General features: G+C 36.2%; 1 protein-coding gene and 1 pseudogene across 2 annotated transcripts in view; both read left to right on the top strand.

Moving 5' to 3' along the window:
* Positions 1-18,069, top strand: part of GALNTL6 (polypeptide N-acetylgalactosaminyltransferase like 6) — an 886,098-nt gene that overhangs the window by 704,192 nt on the left and 163,837 nt on the right. The window lies entirely within an intron of this gene.
* LOC120613377 (high mobility group protein B1-like) lies at positions 12,645-13,221 on the top strand (annotated as a pseudogene).

Below are 18,069 nucleotides of genomic sequence, written 5' to 3'. Positions count from 1 at the left end.
GAAAAAAATTCTCTTTAAATCTTCTACTACAGTAGCAAACTATTTACTGCTACAAATGACCGCTCCAAAGATTGTTTGAATTAGCTTTAAGAAAATCGTTCTCTATTGTCACAATTGCTGTCAGTAAATCTTAGTAATTGTAGCTTTTTACAGGTGGGCTTTCAGAAGCTTTAACCCATTGTTGGACTATGAGTCTGTCTATTGTAACCATTAAAAAAAAAATACACTTCACCTTTCACAATGCTGGCAACAGCAGTTAGAGAACTATGAGATTTTTGCTTGATTGGTTGCCTAGTCTCATATTGTTAAGAAAGGGACATTTGAATGGGGTTACAGTGAGCCCAGACATCTCACTTCAGCCATATACAACCTGCCATATTTTCCCCTGCCATTACTGGAAGCCCTGAACATGATGTCCGTCCACCTACACTGCCAGATCGGCAGAAACTCCCCCTCTGTCAATAATTACGCCGGCAGTGCCCAGGCAACAATGTGCGTACGTACGCCTGGCACTCATGCGAGTTCAGACGTCCCACGTGTTAGAGGTGGTTTCAGTTATCTGAAGAGCATGAACAAAGGTATTGTCAACATGTACAAATCGCCGTGTTCTTGCACAGGACGTCTTTGCAATTTGATGCAGTGATACTTAATTCAGTGCTGTATTCACCCAGTAAACAAATACTTCTTGAGCACTCGCTATGTCCTAGGTGCTCTTCTAGGCTCTGGGTATTTAATAGCAAGTGAATAAAAAACAAAAATATTTGTCTTTGTGGAGCTCATATTCCAGTAGAGGAACAGACAATTGGAAGTGTGTGTGTGTTACAATGATAAAGGCTTGGTAGAACAATTAAGTAGTACAAGGTAAACAAGAAATACCAGGGTGAGGTCAGGTGGTGGGGCAGGAACAGAGGTTGCCATTTTACAGGGAGTAGTGTCTGAAAGGTAGTCTCTGAAAATAGGAACTGAAGCCTGGAGGAGCAAGAGGATTAGAGAAGGAAGTATGCCTGGCACCTTCAGTCCTTTGCAGCCAGCAGCATAGAGAGCAATAGCTTAGTTTTACTCTCCTGCAATACACTGAAGTTATCCAATTGGTTGGCAGAATTAGGGTGGCAACTTCCTCCTAAATTTTTATTTTGCTGCAAGATTTTTACAAATTGCCAGCAACTTAACTATGCCGTGGCAATGTTAAAAGTCACGTTTTGCACGTTGGCACTTTATTCTGCTTATGAAAAAACAAATTCTTTAACATTCTGCTTCTCCATGAAACATTGTTATTCTAGCTCTATTTAATCATTAATTCACCTCCTCTAAACACAAACAGAATCAACCACCAATTTAGCCGTCATGTGTCATGAAGACATCGTGGCTACATGTAGCTTATTCCACCTCCAGGCTTGAATCATATGTCCCTCAATTACGAGAACTACAGTTTATTATTCAGTCTTCACATAATATCTATGGCAGGTGGAATAAATAATTCTGTGTTGTGTGGTAGATGTTATTGGGCCACTTATCTTTCAGTACACATTTGAATGTGCTTGGCAGTTTGTTAAAATTATGTAAATGACTCATAATACAGAAATTGTCTCTATTAAATAAGCAATGCCTAGATACTAACAGGTAATCCCACTCAGAATGCAATAAAATGAACATATCAGTGGTCAATGCCACTTACTGTTGGAAACAATTTATAGGCGAAATCTAATTTGTATTCATGCAATGCCTTTCCCTAAGCTCTTCTGCTACATAATTATAAAGTGGCTTTATGCTTATTGTTGTGACAATAAAAAACAGGACAATGGAAAGCAATAAACAATCCTGTCATTGCCATAACCTAGAAAATAAAGAGAACTCGCCATGGCATATGTGTGTATTCAAAGTCCCAACTGAATTCAGTGTTATGTACAGTCCCAGGAATTAACCTGTGTGGGAGTAGCACTGCCTGAATGTTGTAATTATGGATTATAATGTTCAGATTGAGACAGAGCCATTTGTAAACAAATATATTAAATGTAATTACTCAGTTGTGAGAGAAATTTCACTTCCTTCTTAGGAAGTCTCTACTTATTTTCAAATAATGTCTAGTTTTTGCTGCCTCCCTATCAAATCATAGATAGAAAATTAAACTAGAAAGCAAGAGAAAGGAAAAGGAAAGAAATTATTATATGAATTTACTGAGCACCTACCATGGGTCAGACACAATGGAAAGTCTGTTTCCTCATTTCAGCCTTCGAACAACTCTATGAGCTGTGCATTATGATTACAATGGAACCACAATTCATGGCAATTAGTTTCCAGTGCCTTAATAATACATTAGGAAACTGAGACCCAGATCTATCTAGTGATATATCTAAGGTCAAACAGGTAATGGCAAAGAAAAAAAGAAAAGAAAAAGAACAAGAACTAGAGTGCGTGTTTGTAATAAAATGCAAGTAATTTTTTAGATGCTGTTACAAACTCTCTAAATCTTTCTTTGATTTTTCTAATCCTTGAGCAATTAACAGAATAGGATAACTAATGAATCACATATTTGCATACATATTTGCATACAATTTGCCCATGTCCATAAAGGCTATACGCTCTATTCCCAGATATTTGGGGAGGGGGACATTTTTATTTTTACTCCTCTTTGGATTGTGATTTCTTAATTTTTTCTTCAATGTATACTACAATCCACTATAATAAAAATATATATGTAATGTATAATTGGGGAAACAGAACCTCAAAGGAAGAGTGATGGGACAGCAAGGAAATAAACCTAAATCTGACAGACTACTACTGGTGGTTCACGTTTTGGATCACTCACCTAGTAAAATCCAAAAGCAGCAGAGGAAATAATGAGAAACAAGTGCAACAGAGCACAAATTAATTTGCAGGCACCTTAGCAATAGGTAATCTATAAAATCCCTCTGGCCTTACATTTCTTCTTTATTCCTCTGTTGTATGTTTATTTGTTTTACTGTCCACTCAAGACCATAACATCTTTTAAAAATCCCTTGTGATCAAATATAATGCTTTCCTCAGATTAATCTGTCAAATGCCTATCAACAACATATAGAAAGCCAAATTGCAGAAAACAGATGGTCTGGAAAAAAAAAAAAAGTCTGCCTAATGAATGTTAACTGGGCCTTAACAAGCAAGTTCTGTTTTACCCTATTTAGCTAGTCAGTGCAGCACACCACTGGACACTTGTCTTTGAAGCTATAAGTAATAGAAGAAATATCAGGCCTCGAGCAGCAGCTACTGATGTTCCTAATTTTGGCGTACATGAGCCAATCTCAGGCTATTTCACAGAGTGTCTCTTTCCTCAATACCTGGCAGGAGCAAAGGAGTAAGTGAAAATACCAGGAAACTCTTCAAATTCTGAAATTTTAAAAAAAAAAATAGTTCTTTAACTTGATATTTTAAAATTCTTATATTAGCTTCCACTGATGCTAATATAATGAATTTCCCTAAACTGAGTAGCTTAAAACAATATACATTAGCTATGTCACAGTTTCCATGGTTCAAAAATCAGAGCGCAGCTTAGCTGGGTCTTATGCTCAGGGTCTCACATGGCTGCAATCAAGATATCAGCCAGGCCAAATTCTTTTTTTTTTCTATATTTAATTTATTTATTACTTTATTTTTATTTTTTAATTGTGGTTGAAATACAATATCATATTAGTTTCAAGTGTACGACATAGTGATTAGACATTTATATACCTTACAACGTAATCACCACAATAAATCTAGAACTGTCACTGTATACAGTTTTTACGATATTATCGACTACATGCCCTATACTGTACATTATATCCATGTGACATTTTATAACTGACAATTTGTACCTGTTAGTTCTCTTCACTTTTATTGCCCATCTCCCAACCCCCTCCCCTTTGACAGCCATCAGTTTGTTCTCTGTATCTATGAGTTTGTTTCTGTTTTGTTTGTTCATTTTGTTTTTTTAGATTCTACATATTAGTGAAACCATACAGTATTTTTTTGTCTGACTTATTTCTCTTAGCATAATACCCTCTAGGTCCATCTGTTTTGTTATAGTTGGCAAGGTTGGCAAGATTTCAGTCTTTTTTTATGGCTGAGTAATATTCCAGTGTGTGTGTGTGATGTGTATATATATATTATATATATACATATTATATATATAATTTATATCTATATACATATTATATATATATATATAACATATATATATACATATATATATGTCACATCTTCTTTTATACATTCATCTATCAGTGGATACCTAGGTTGCTTTCATATCTCGGCTATTATAAGTAGGGATACATATATCTTTTCAAATTAATGTTTTCAATTTCTTTGGATAAATACTCAGAAGTGAAATTGCTAAGTCATATGATAGTTCTAGTTTTAATTTGTTGAGGAACCTCCATACTGTCTTCTGTAGTGGTTGCACCAGTATACAGGCTAAATTCTTACCTGGAGGGTTGACTGGGGATGAATCTGCTTCCAGGCTTACTCAGGTAGTTGGCAAAATTCACTGCCTTCTAGCTGTTGGCCTTAAGGCTTCAGCTTTTTGCTGGCCATCCGCTGGTCATCACAGTACCTAGAGGCCACTTAAAGTTCCTTCCCTTATGGGCCTCTCCAACATGGTCATTGACTTCATCCAGCCAGCTTGGAGCATCTCTCTCCATTCTACTAAGATGAGGTCTCATGTCAGGCAATCTAATCACATAGGTGTCACCCTATCATCTTTGCCATAGTCTCTTGGTTAGAAGCAGATCACAGGTCATGCATATACAATGCAAAGGGAGGAGGTAATACAGGTGTGAACACCAGGAAATGAGAGTTATTGGATAGTAGGGGGTCACCCCAGAGTTTGTCCATCCTGAAGTGTTGCTTTTAAGACCAAGAAATCCTAGATTTAGGGAAGAAGGGCTCCCTTAGTTCCCGGGTGAACATTCTGTGGACAGGCGTAATGTGAGGCAGATCCTGGCACTACGTGAAGGTCGTGGAGGACTCCCGTCTTTTACCATGCCGCACAGTGAAACATGCTTGGCGAGGCGTTCCTGATAACCCTGACTTGATGACTCCATCAAGCCAAGTTAAAACAGGGTCAAGGGTGGTCCTGGATGCCAGTTGTCTTATCGTTAAAGTGCTCAGCTGAGTCTCTCTAAGAAACATTCAAAGTTTAAGAATAATTATAGCTGTACCACTATACTATCTGATATTGTATATATTTGGTCAAGTAAAAACTAAGTTTTTCCCACCTTTATTTATTGTTATCACTGACTCAGGAGACCATACCAATATTGTTACAATTTCTGATTACAGTCATATACAACATAATGATGTTTGGGTTAATGATGGACTGTATATATGACAGTAGTCCCATAAGATTATAATGGAGCTAAAAATTTCCTATTGCCTATTGATGCCATAGCCATATTCGTGTTGTGGCGCAATGCATTCTTCACATGTTTGTAGTGACGCTGCTGTAAACAAACCTACTGTGCTGCCAGTCATATAAAAGTGTAGCGCATACTTACAGTACTAAATACTTGATAATGATAATAAGAGACCATGTTACTGGTTAACGGTAACTATATTCTACTTTACTTTTTATCGTTATTTTAGAGTATATTCTTTCTACTCAGAAAAAAGAGTCCACTCTAATATAGTATAGTGTGTTACTCTGGCAGCAGCCTCATACAGTCTCATGACAGCTCCGTGTATGTTACCAACTCTGAAATCCTTCTAGTGGGACAAGATGTGGAGATGGAAGACAGTGATATGATGATACTGCCTCTGCGTGGGCCTAGGCCAGTGTGTATGATTGTGTCTTAGTTTTTAACATAAAAAAATTTTAAAAAGTAAAAATATAGTAATTTTTAAAATGGCAAAATCCTTACAGAATAAAGATATAAAGAAACAATATTTTGTGTAGCAGTGCAATGTGTTTGTTTTGAGTGTTATTACAACAGAGTTGAAAAGTTAAAAAAAATTAAAGAGTTTATAAAGTAAAAAAGTTATGGTATAATTTGTCAGATGGTCATAAGAATTAATACAAAAAATAAAGTAGGCAGAGAACAGAGAATGATGGGAAAGAGGGCGCCTTTTTAAGGATGAATTCATGTAAGTTATATACAAAGAATTCCTAAATAATTTTCCAGAGAGAAATGTGTGCAGAAGGCATTAATCATCACTGATCATCTGTTTGGTTAAGAGATGACTTTTAGTCTCTGGAGCTTATGTTTACTGCATGTTGGTTTTTGTTAGTGTTTCTTATAATTTATTTCCTTTCCGGTTGAGGAAACTTTAGGTCTTCAGAAATTAGTTCCAATCCATTAAGATAAAAGGTGATCAATGGTCTTGCTTCTGACGAATGTCAGAATCATTTAAGGGGAACCTCGTTCCACTGTTGCCCAGTTAACAGTTTCATAGTTGAATGGAAAGGAGAAATTGCATGTCTTGAATTTTCTAGGAAGAAAAAGCCAATGACTCCAAAATAGGGCAGACGAGAGACCCTATGAAAACAAAGAAAGGAAAGAAAAGAAAACCTGAACTCTGATTTGCTCTAATCAGCTGGCTGTCTGCCAGCCATGGCAGCTGAGCTACTTGAAGAAACCTCAGAAAATATAAGTTCCTTACAAATGGGAAGCTCAAACTATTTCTCAAAAGTGAATATTTCCTTTTTGGCTGTCTAAAGCACTCTATGTAGAGGTTTGCGAAATGTGAAGTTTTATTCAGATTTCAAGTAGGATATAATTGTCACCATTCACTTTGTGTTCCACTAAGTACAGTATTTTTCTTCCCTTCTATTTTCCCTTCTATATTAAGTGGTTAATCTACTTAGCTATCATGTCATGAAAGAGAAGGAATTTTCTTGCATATAATTTATAAGATTCTTTAATAAATATTTGGCTGAGATTATTTTGTTTTAATTTTTTTATTTTACTTTGTTTTGGTCTACTCAAACTAAATTAGCAAACTCTTCAATCTACACATCGACTCTGAAGATATCAATTCTTTCCAAAACCGTCACAGGCATGTCCCTACTCTCAATGACTGGTTCACCCTGAAGCAAACTGAAAAGCAGCTAGAGAGAAGTCCTTTTGCCGATGTGTTCTAGAAGTGCACGTTCTCATGAAATGTGCACAGTCTGTTAATAAAAGACTTAAATTTGCATTTAATCTAAAAAGATATAAATGAAAAGTAATGAAGTCTCAAATTTTTACTAGGATAATTTCTGTTGTCATGTTAGCTGAATTCATGTTCATAAAGGGACCAAGCCATTGCAAGTTTCGGTAATTTGTCAAAAAGTAAATTAGATACAATTTGAATTCTTCCTCTGAAAAGTTTTATTTTCCTTCTTTTATGATCAGTTAGCTATCAGCAATCCCCACTTCTGCCTTCACAAGGGCCGTCTATTCCAGGCTCTGTGAAGGTTTCCTACCACTGCTGCTGCTGTTCAACCTTTATTCAAGGGAAAGTAAATAACAGAACAAAAGCGGGAAAAATTAATTTCCAGGAAACGTCGCCAAGTTACCCTGCCAAGTAGCAAAGTCCATTGGAGTGGTAAGGGTAAAGAGGATTGTAAATTCCCAGCATAACGATCTCATTTAAAACATCATCAGATTGGTTGGAAATCAGAGCTCATTTTTGGAACCTAACGCTAAATAAAGTTAGTCATTCCTCTTTTTCTCATTGTTATTAGCCACTTTCCATAGATCAGTGGGGGCAGTTTTGCCCTGCAGCAGACAGTTGTCAATGTCTGGAGAAATTTTGCTTATCACACAATTCGGGGGTACTACTGGCAGCTAGTGAGTAAAGGCCAGTGATGATTTATTTGCTAAATAAACATTTACAACAGCCCCCACAACAAAGGCTTATCAAGCACGAAATGCCAAATACACTAAGAAACTCTGAAATAGATTATCTCAAAAACTAGTGGTCACTTGGTCTCATGCTTTAAATCAAAAGCCCCCACTATTTGCACCTTAGTTCACAGAGACAGTGTGATGTAATATAAAGTCTTCCATTACTAGATAGAGTTCAGGGTAAGCTGAAATCACCAGGAAGATGAGGGAGAAGAGAGGGCCAAGGACAGGTGTCCAGAGAACCCTGGCATTTACAGGTTGAAAAGCAGAAGAGGAGCCTATCTGGAAGCTGAGAAGTGATTTAAAACATAGGAACATAAAAGCCAAGGAAAGAGTTTCAGAAGAAGTGGTAAAGTTCACTGAGGCAAGGACTTTAAAGTGTGTTACCTTTGACAACTGGAGATCATTGTAATAATTTCCATACAGAGGTATAGGATGAAGCCAGATCATGGTGCTATAAGGAGTAAAGACCATTTTTTCAATGACTTTAGAGATGATGCAAAGTAGAACATTTTGTATTAATTAGAAAGAAATTCAGATTTTAAAGAAATATTTTTATTAGTTCATCTAGTATTAAAGAAACTTGAAAATATTTATAGCTAAAAAGAAGGAGCCAATAGAGGAAGAATTTGAATACGTAAGACATAGGTGATAACTAATGAATCAAAATCCCTAGAAGCGAACAAGAGATGAGGTCTGGGGCACAGGCAAATAGTATCATCCTGTGAGGCAAAAAAACACATCCTCTGAGACTAGATAAGTTTGGGTATAGATGGCAATTGGTTTTTGCACAGGAAAAGGTAAATTTCTTTATTCAATATTTACTGAGTGTCTAACTTAGCCAAGGACTATGCTAAGGATATAAAATTGAACAAAACATTGTCCCTGTCCTCAAGGAGTTCACAGTCTAGTGAGAAGCCGAAATCAATTTTAAACTTCATTGAAAACTAGGAGTCAAAATCTTTGACTGGTAGAGTGAAGAGTAGTAACTGAGTAAAAGCTTGAGGAGGCAGGAGCAGGTTATTCATCAAAGGGAATTGGAAAAGAAGCTCACCAACAAGAGAAAGGTCAGATTTTGGTTCTGAGGGCCCAGCTGAAATTGAAGCATGCCAATTTGTTAGGGTGCCCACAAACACAGATATTATATATATTTTTCAGCATGAACTCTGCTACCTGGGTTTAGGAAGAACAAAGCACACAGTAGTATGATCTAGAGAGGCAAAGTGTATAGAGGAAATGTGAGGTCAAAGGTATCGACAGCACTTGTTCGGGTGTTAAACCATAGAGTTCAAGCTAGATAGGAAAGGAATAAGTACCAGGAGAAAAATATTATGTAGAAAGAATATTGAAAATACAATGGGATAAAAGCAGATCAAGAAACAGAAAGATGCAGATGATAGGTAACTGTGGTTTGAGAGTCAAACACTAGAATTATTCCTGTGTAAGGGAGCAGCTTAGGATGAGGGCAAGACACAAAATGTGGTCCTGAGAATAGGTGACTGAAGTATAGTAAAAGTCAGTTTACAGAAGTCAAGGAGACAAGGTTGTAAAATGAATTATCTAGATAGATTTTAAATCATTCAAGTACAGTATATTATCAGTTGAGAAGAAGGAGTAACCCGTAAACTGATGAATAACTGTGATAGAGATAGATAGACCAGAGCAAGCTAAGTATCAATGGCCAGTGAGTTATTTGGTTCGGTTTGATTTATGACATGTTGTAGACTGATTTATGACATGTTGTGTCCTTCCAAAATAATTGAATCCTTAACCCCCAATGTGATAATATTTGGAAGTGGGACCTTTGGGAAGCAATTAGGCATAGATTAGTTTCTAAGTGTGGGACTCCCATTATGGGAGCGCTCTCTCTATCATGCGAGGACACAGCGAGAAGGTGGCTGTCTGCAAGCCAAGAAGAGAGCCTCTCCAGAAACAGAATCAGCCGGAATCTTGAACTTCTTAGCCTTCAGAACTGTGAGAAATAAATTCCTGTTGTTTAAGCCACCCAATTAACAGTATTTTGTGGTAGCAGCCTGATCTAAGACATGATCTAAGACCTGATCACCTGAAAGCAGCAGAAAAGGTGCTCCTTTCTTAGTCTCTGAAGATATGGAATGTGAAATGTCTGAGTGATTTCTTCAGAGGAAGTCTTCAAGGGTGATTTTTAGTTGTGTCCTCTGGAAGAGAGAAAGAAGGGAGAGAGGTTTCTTGTAAAGTTAAAATGGAGATATATTCATGATAGAGTAATGGCTTTAAGGGTACAATTGAAAGACAGAGAAAGAGAGGTTTCGAGAGTAGAACACAGGTCAATACATGTTTTAAGTAGCTGAGGGATGGAGAAATAGTAGGTAGAATATATTTGGGTATGTATGTATTGTTCAGTGACTATATCTGTCATTCACATATAGTGGAATTGATGGGCACAAGTTGTTTTGGTACCAGAACTTGCCTGAAGTCCAGACAATGACTAGCCAGAGATGTGCAGAGGGATATCACAAGCTTACAGCAGTGAATGAGCACTCTTCTCTGGACAGAGCTATTTTACTCCTTAGAGCAAGGATGAGGACATTATTCTAGGAGGGGGACTATTTCGGCTCTTCAATTTAACACTGAGGTACCTAGATAAGGAAAGGAATTAAAATTTCCATTCTACTTCTAGTTACAAGATTATAGACAAGTTTTTTGTTCTCTCTGGGCCTCATTAACCTTACTAAAAATGGTGGAAATGAGTCCTTTTATAAGCAAAAATTTTCTGATTCACTACGTTTGTTGATTCTTTCTTCAAAATGTTTACTACCCTAGTTTAACTTCTTATTACCTTTTATCTGTAATCCTACAAATAGCATGTTGCTTAGAACTCATCTATGAGTCCCTATTATCCACTAGATAAATTCCTTATTTAACCTGGCATTCAGTGTCTACCACAATCTCACCCTAGACTGCTTTTCAAACTAATGCCTAATTAACAAGGAACCACTAGAAATACAAATCTAATCATTGTTTTTTAAACTCTCCTTTTAGATTATGTCTTTCCATATCTTAACTAGGACAAAAAATATATATTTGCCTCATATGTAAAAGGGGTTGCTGTGATTCAATTTTACTTCAATTAACAATCATCTTCCAAGTACCTACTACTATATGCCAGGTCCTATGCTGAGTACTCAGACTAGTTGAGAGTGACAGACTCGTGAACCACCAATTACACTGTAAATGTGAACCACTCAACGATTGTTCTAAACCAGCAAATAGCATGTGGCAAGAGCAGTGCTTAAGTAGAAGTAAGTGGAGCAGAGAAGAGATAAAGAATTATTTGTCTGTTCCTTTTGAAACACTATTAAAATGCAGGAATTTGAGAAGTGCTACTCATTACATGTTGGAGAAATACAATGCTGTTTAGCCAAGGAGAGTGTTTTCAAAAAGGAAACTTGTCTTTTGATTGTTTTATTCTGCCTCAGGGTAAGGAAAAGGATATAGACTTTGACATGGACTAAAACCTTGGAAGAGTTGTTTATTTTCTATAATTCCTATTTTCCTAATTTGTAAAATGAAGATAAATTTTAGGGCAACCCAGCTACCCTTCCTGCTTTTGGGTTCCATGAAATACATCTTTTGCTTGAACTAGTTTCAGTATTTTTTGTTCCTTATCAAAAAAAAAAAGAATATCTAATTGTGACCCTAAAGTTTATTCTAAACTCCTTGTCAGAAAAAAAAAAAAAAAAAAAACTGCTTTTGGTAACATCTAGGCATCTTTCTGAGCCTGTCATTTCATATAACATGGACATAGTATTTGAATTCAATACTTCATAAGTTACCTTTTTTGTCCTCATTCAGATTTAGGTCTGGACTCGAAAAAATAAAAAGGCACTTTGAATTCTGCTATACCAGTATCTACTCTTTAAATTTTACTTGTCCTTTTGGTCCAAGGATCTCATGGCTCAAGTTCTTGGAGCTATGGGCTGATTTGCTTTTCCACGGTGGTGCCTCTCCCAGGACAGCTTGACAATATTAGACCATTTGAGGCATATCATGATTCTTTTAATGATGATTTTCTGTTAGAGTTCATGATAGTTCACCAGAACCATACGGTAAAAAAAAATGAAATTATTTCTTAGTATAAAGTGAGCATAAATAAATGAAGGGTATTTCTATGGCCAGGAGTACAATATAGTACCAGGTTTTCAAAAGAAATCCCCCTAGAGTTTAAAAGATTATGGTAGAAATTCATTCATATATGAATTTAGGCATATAGAATTATATATGTGTGTATTTGTGTGTATGTGTGTATAGATAGTAGAAATCAATTTACATATAGTATATATAAAGGAATATTTTATATATAAATGAATTTTATAATATATAAGTGATATGTATCATTTATTATAATATATCAGTGAATTTCTTGTAATAAAAAATGAATTGTATCTAAATATATTTATACGTAATATATAAAATATGTAACATTTATAAATAAATTTCTACTATATATAAATATACATATATATAATTCTATATGCCTAAAATATCCTAAAAATAAAATAAGAAACTAGTAAAGGTGGTTACTTCTGGTGAGGAAAAAAATGGAGTACTAGAGGTATGAGGTGGGATTTAATTTTCAATATGTACCTTTTTGTATTAAATATTTTGCCTATGCATGTATTACCTAGCTCCCAGAAATAACAGTATAAAAATGAAACGTAAAGAATTTTAGATTGCAGTACATTGAGCTCCACAGAGACAGCGCCAGGGCAAGCGTGAGTTGGACGGGCACTGGGCAACTCTGTGCTTTCTGAGGAAAAGTAAATAAACATGGGCAAAGGAGAGTCTAAGAAGCCGAGAAGCAAAATGTCATCCTACGCGTTCTTTGTGCAAGCTTGCCGGAAGGAGCACGAGAAGCGCTCAGATGCTCAGTCAGCTTCTCAGAGTTTTCTGAGTGCTGCTAAAGAGAAAGGAAAATTTGAAGACATAGCAAAAGCAGACAAGGCCCCTTATGAAACAGAAATGAAAACATATCCCTCCTAAAGGGGAAACAAAAGTGAAGTTCAAGGATCCCAATGTATCCATTTCTTTGCGTATCGCCCCAAAAAAACAAAGGAGAGCATCTGGGCCTTCCCATTGGTGATGCTGCGAAGAAGCTGAGAGAGATGTGGAATAACCCCGCTGTGGATGACAAGCAGCCTTATGAAAAGAAGGCTGCTCAGCTGAAGGAAAAATACGAAAAAGATGTGGCTGCATACCAAACTAAAGGAAAGCCCGATGAGGCAAAAAAAAAAAAGCGGGGGCGCTGTCAAGGCTGAAAAAAAGCAAGAAAAAGAAGAAAGGGGAGGAAAATGAGGAAGGTGGAGGGGACAGAGATGAAGAAGAAGATGATGATGAATAAGTTGATTCTATGTAGTTTTTTTCTTGTCTATAAAGCATTTAACCCCAAGAAAGAGAAAGAGAGAGAGAGACAGAGAGAAAGAGAGAGAGAGAGAGAGAAAGAGAGAGAGAGAGAGAGAGGAGAGAGAGAGAGAGAGATATAGAGATGGAGAGAGAGAGAGAGAGAGAGAAAAATAAGTTGCGCCGAAATAGCCGTTTAAGCTGATGAGGAGGATGGTTACTGTTGTTGTTGTTGTTGTTGTTGTTTGTTTTGTTTGGTTGTTGTTGTTAAGTTGTTGTTGTTAGCCAGCCGAAATGGAAGGAAAATAAATGAAAAGAATGAATGAATGCAATGAATGAAATGAAATTTAATGAAATGGATAGAAATGAATAATGAAGGAAATGTTTGTTATTATTGTTTATATTGAATAATGTGGAATGAATGAAATGAAGGAAAATAAAATGGAGGAAATGAGCTGAATGAGTGGAATGAAAGCTGGAATGAGCTAATAATGAGTCGAATGGGACAGGCTGAAATGGAATGAAATGAAATGAATGAAGAATGAAGGAATGTAGGGCCGCAGGAATGGAAATAATGAACAGAAAGAAAACATATTGAAAAAATGAGCCGAAAAACATTGAAAACAGGAAAGAAAACAGAAAACATTGTTGAGCCATTGTTTATTATTATTGTTATTGTTAAGAAAGAGCTTTGTTGTTGTTGAAAGAAAACATTATGTCATTGAAAAAGCTTTGTTGTTGTTAAGAAAGAGAAGAAAATGAAAAAAGAAAGAAAGAATTAGAGTGAGAAAAGAAAAGAATATTCACCATAAGGAGAAAAAAGAAGAGATGGAGATCACAGCTTGTTTTAGGGTCATTGGTTTTCTTTGGATTCACGTTAATTGCATAGTTTAGCATTTTAGCCTTTTCGTGCAAGGGTTACCCAAGCAGCCATTGTTGTTTGGTGATTGGCTGATCAGTTGTTTCAGGACTTTTTGTTCTGTCTTTAGAATAAGGGACCATCTCAGGACTGCTTATTTTCTGCTTTTTTATTCTTTCACTTTCAAAACTTTACCTTTCCTTCCTCCTCTTCATCTATATAAATCTTACTCATATAATTCAAGATCCAGGATCCTCCCTTTCCGAAGAATCTTTATATCATCTATAGTGAACACCTTGAATAAATAAGCCCTATTTCGAGGTATTAATTATATTCCCATCTGAAAGTTTACTGTAATCCCTGCTGAGCTTATAAATTATAAAATTCTGAATCTACTACCCTACTTCCCAACATTTATTATATTAATGTCTTGTACCACATTTGTATTATATTTCATTTGTTCATGGATTATTCAAAGAGAGGCACTGCATTTCCAGAATTGACCTAAACATGTTATGTTTTAGTTTTATTAATTCATATTTAATAGATTTTAATTTGTATTTGTTTAGTCTCATCTTAATGAAATAAACAGAAAGGGTAGTCTCAGATTTAAAAACAGAGATTTGGTCTGACACAAATTTTGAAAGACAGAATTTATAGGCTAAATGATCTTTATAAAGTCATGGGGGGAAACAAATCTCTCCTGGGAGTGAAGCCTCAGTAAAACACTAGCAATGCAGGGCTTGTCTGACCACAGAGAATAGAAAAAAATCAACGTTATGTCTAGCTCCATTTGGAGCACACTGACTGATCATGACCCCATCCGTAGATGAACTTCATCAAGTGTGAAAATAAACCTGGGACCATGAGAGACACATCATTAGCAGAGAAAATATATATATTTGCTGAAGCTCTAAGGAGATGCAGCCCATTTAAATGAAGATAAAGTGGGCCAAACAAAAGAATTACAGTGGAAAATATGTGGCTGGACTAGCAGTAGAAGAGACATAATGCTGCCCTTTATCATTACTTGTCACACCAGTGACAGACTATAAAATGCCTCCTGCTCCACAATTCTGTTCTCATCACTTTCTGAGCCAACTTTTGCTTTGGCAGATGTTTGGCATGTTTTAAACATATGATTTATTGCCTCATTTAATCAAGACTGTGCAGGAAATAGTGATTTTTTAAAATAAATAACAAATGAGACACCTTTCATTTATTCTTTGTGATAGAACTGATATATATACATTTGCATCTATGTGTGTGTATGTGCATATGTATGTGTGTATACACACACACACACACACACACACACATACTATATAAATACAGTCATCCTATATCAGTATTTTTTCAGTTTTTACTGTCATAGAAAAAACCAGCCAGAGCAGATTCCAGTACTAATAAATGACCCTGCTGTGGAGGTTATTGGCAATTTAAAAGCCATATCACTTTATTTTGCTTCCCATTTTGCAAATATATTTTACATTTCCTTTGGAATTTCTTCTAAAATTTGGGAGAGTTCCGACTTGACAGTGAAGGAGAACCATGTACCCAGCAAGTAAGCTAAATTTCCTGGAAATAAAAATACCCACTTTAAAATGACTCCTTGGCACATTGATTAAGTTGAAATGAAGTGCATGTTACAAATGCTAGGTTATTGTCTTACCTAGGGAGAAAAAATGCTTTCTAGAGTTCAGTGGTAAATAGGCAATTCATTTTGACATAACGAGGAAAAGTGATGTTAACAGCCAGAGGTCACAGGAAGCAGAAATGGAAAAGACCTATTAGATCATTTTCTCCATTCCCTGGAGAAGAGAGCCAAATTATATTTCATAGTGCTCAGTCCAGTTTAGCTTTCAATTACTCAAGCAAGGGGCTTTCACCACTTTAGACATCTTCCAGGACCTATATCTTTCTTCATGACCCCCACCTTCCCGAATATATTGGCAAAATATGAATCTTAGTCACAATTCACCCTGCAAGTGACCAGAAAAGTACTTTGTGCTCACAATTAGACCTGTCTGCCTCTAAACTCATTTTCTCTTCTCTGTCAGTGAACTTCAAAATCATCTCCTTGGTAATAACTCCCTTCATACATAACTCCCTTTCCTACTTTAGTTCCACATTCAGTTTTCCCATCACATCCCTTTACTCTGAGTCTAAACAAGTTGTGTCTGGGCAGAGGAATTGCTCTGAAACAATATTTCTACCTATTTCCAAAGGCAAATGATTGTGGTATCTAGCTCATGCTATTCGTACAGATCCCTAGGACCAGCCTAAAGGAATCAATGAGAGGCGTGGATTCCAGAGAGAATGGAAGGAGAAGAAGTGGAAACTGCCAGTCAAACAGCTCCTTCAAAATACTGCCGAAAAATGGAGCGGATGAGTGGGGCAGAAGCTGGAGGAGGGTGTGGGTCAAAGAAGGTTTTCTTTTTAAGAAAAGGGATATTGTATATAATAGTCTTGCTTGAAGATGGAAGGACTCAGTAGAAAGCTGAAAATGAGGATACGGGAAAGAGATGGGACGCCGTAGGAGCCATGTTCTTGAGCAGATGAGAAAAGAGGGGATGAGGTGCACAAATGAGCAGGTGGCCTTATGTAGGTGCACAGATAGTTCATTCCATGATCAGGAGAGAAGGAAGAGCATACGAGGAGAGGAGCCAAGGGTTAGGCAGCTTGGTGGTGTGAGTGGTGGTCTCGGTTCTCTTACAATAAAGAAGAGAATGGATTTTATGGCCATTAAAGTCTCCTCGGCCACTCAGAATTCTTTGACTTCTATAGCAAACGAAGACAGGTTCTCGGTCTCTTCTAATTAGATAATTTATACAGCCTTTTCAGGTTCACACCCTATGTTTCAGGTTCACACCCTATGAGGCACTAGTTTCAGATCTTGGACTCTCTCCTAAGGAAAGTTATAGATTTGGGAAATACTTATTCACCAAATATTCATTATATATTATTTATAATAGTAATAACTATATCATGTAAACAATCGAAATCAACCATAAGGAAAAAAGGAACATTTCTAATTCTCTATATTAAATTCCCTTTCAAAACTTAAAAGATTCTTGGAAAATACAATTGAGTTCAAGTTTTTTTTTTTCTCCTGACATCTATTGAGTACTTACAATATTCCAGGTACTTTCATATTGTATCATCCTAAGGAAATTTTTTAACCTTTCTGACTCTCCTTTTCCTCATTTGTAAAAAGGGCATCATTTTTCTCATCTGTTAAATGACCTAATAAATTGATATAGATTATATCTTAGAATAGGTATTATAAGCACTCAATAAATATAGACGATCATTAGTATTACGTTTATATATTACTTCATCATATTTTGCTGCTTATTCTATTGGTTTTTTCACTCAAAAAACATGAGACATTTTCAGTTCTCATAATATTTTCTTTTTCAATATTAAACCAAGACAGTATCTTACATGGTCCCTTTCCTTTTCACTTTTTAATAGCATTGTCAAGAAATGGAGCAATTCCTTAAGAGAACATACCTCTAGCAGGTCAAGTTTCCTCAACAAAAGCAGACAGCCCATTTCTAGCATGCCTCCTCCAATATTACAGCACAAGAATATTATTAGGAACTGGGAGTTTCTGTGGCCTTGGGAACAGGACCAAATCTCAGATATTTAATTTAGTTCTAGTCTCATCTAAATTGAAATTTTGACACAGCATTTTTCTCACACTAACTGTTTAGAGGAATTCTTTCCCATTTGTCTTTATTTATGGTGAAGTCAAGTCAAACCCCAAAGGTCTTTATGGCTGTTTTGGCAGTTATCGGTGACATTATTCAATCACTCACACACACACTAATTTAGAATTACAGTCCCTATAACTGTACCCACATAACATTTCTGCCCAGTGATTCCAGTTGATGCTTTTGAGGAAACAAGAAAAACAAAATGGCTTTTAGCATATATGCATGATTTACACTAAGATTTTTTTCAACTGGAAAGAAATGCAGAACC

Source organism: Pteropus medius, unplaced genomic scaffold, assembly GCF_902729225.1.
Source record: "Pteropus medius unplaced genomic scaffold, Ma_sr-lr_union100, whole genome shotgun sequence".
In the NCBI taxonomy this organism is placed as follows: domain Eukaryota; kingdom Metazoa; phylum Chordata; class Mammalia; order Chiroptera; family Pteropodidae; genus Pteropus; species Pteropus medius.
Note: the sequence above shows the minus strand (reverse complement) of the source record. Positions and strands in the feature narration are given on the sequence as shown.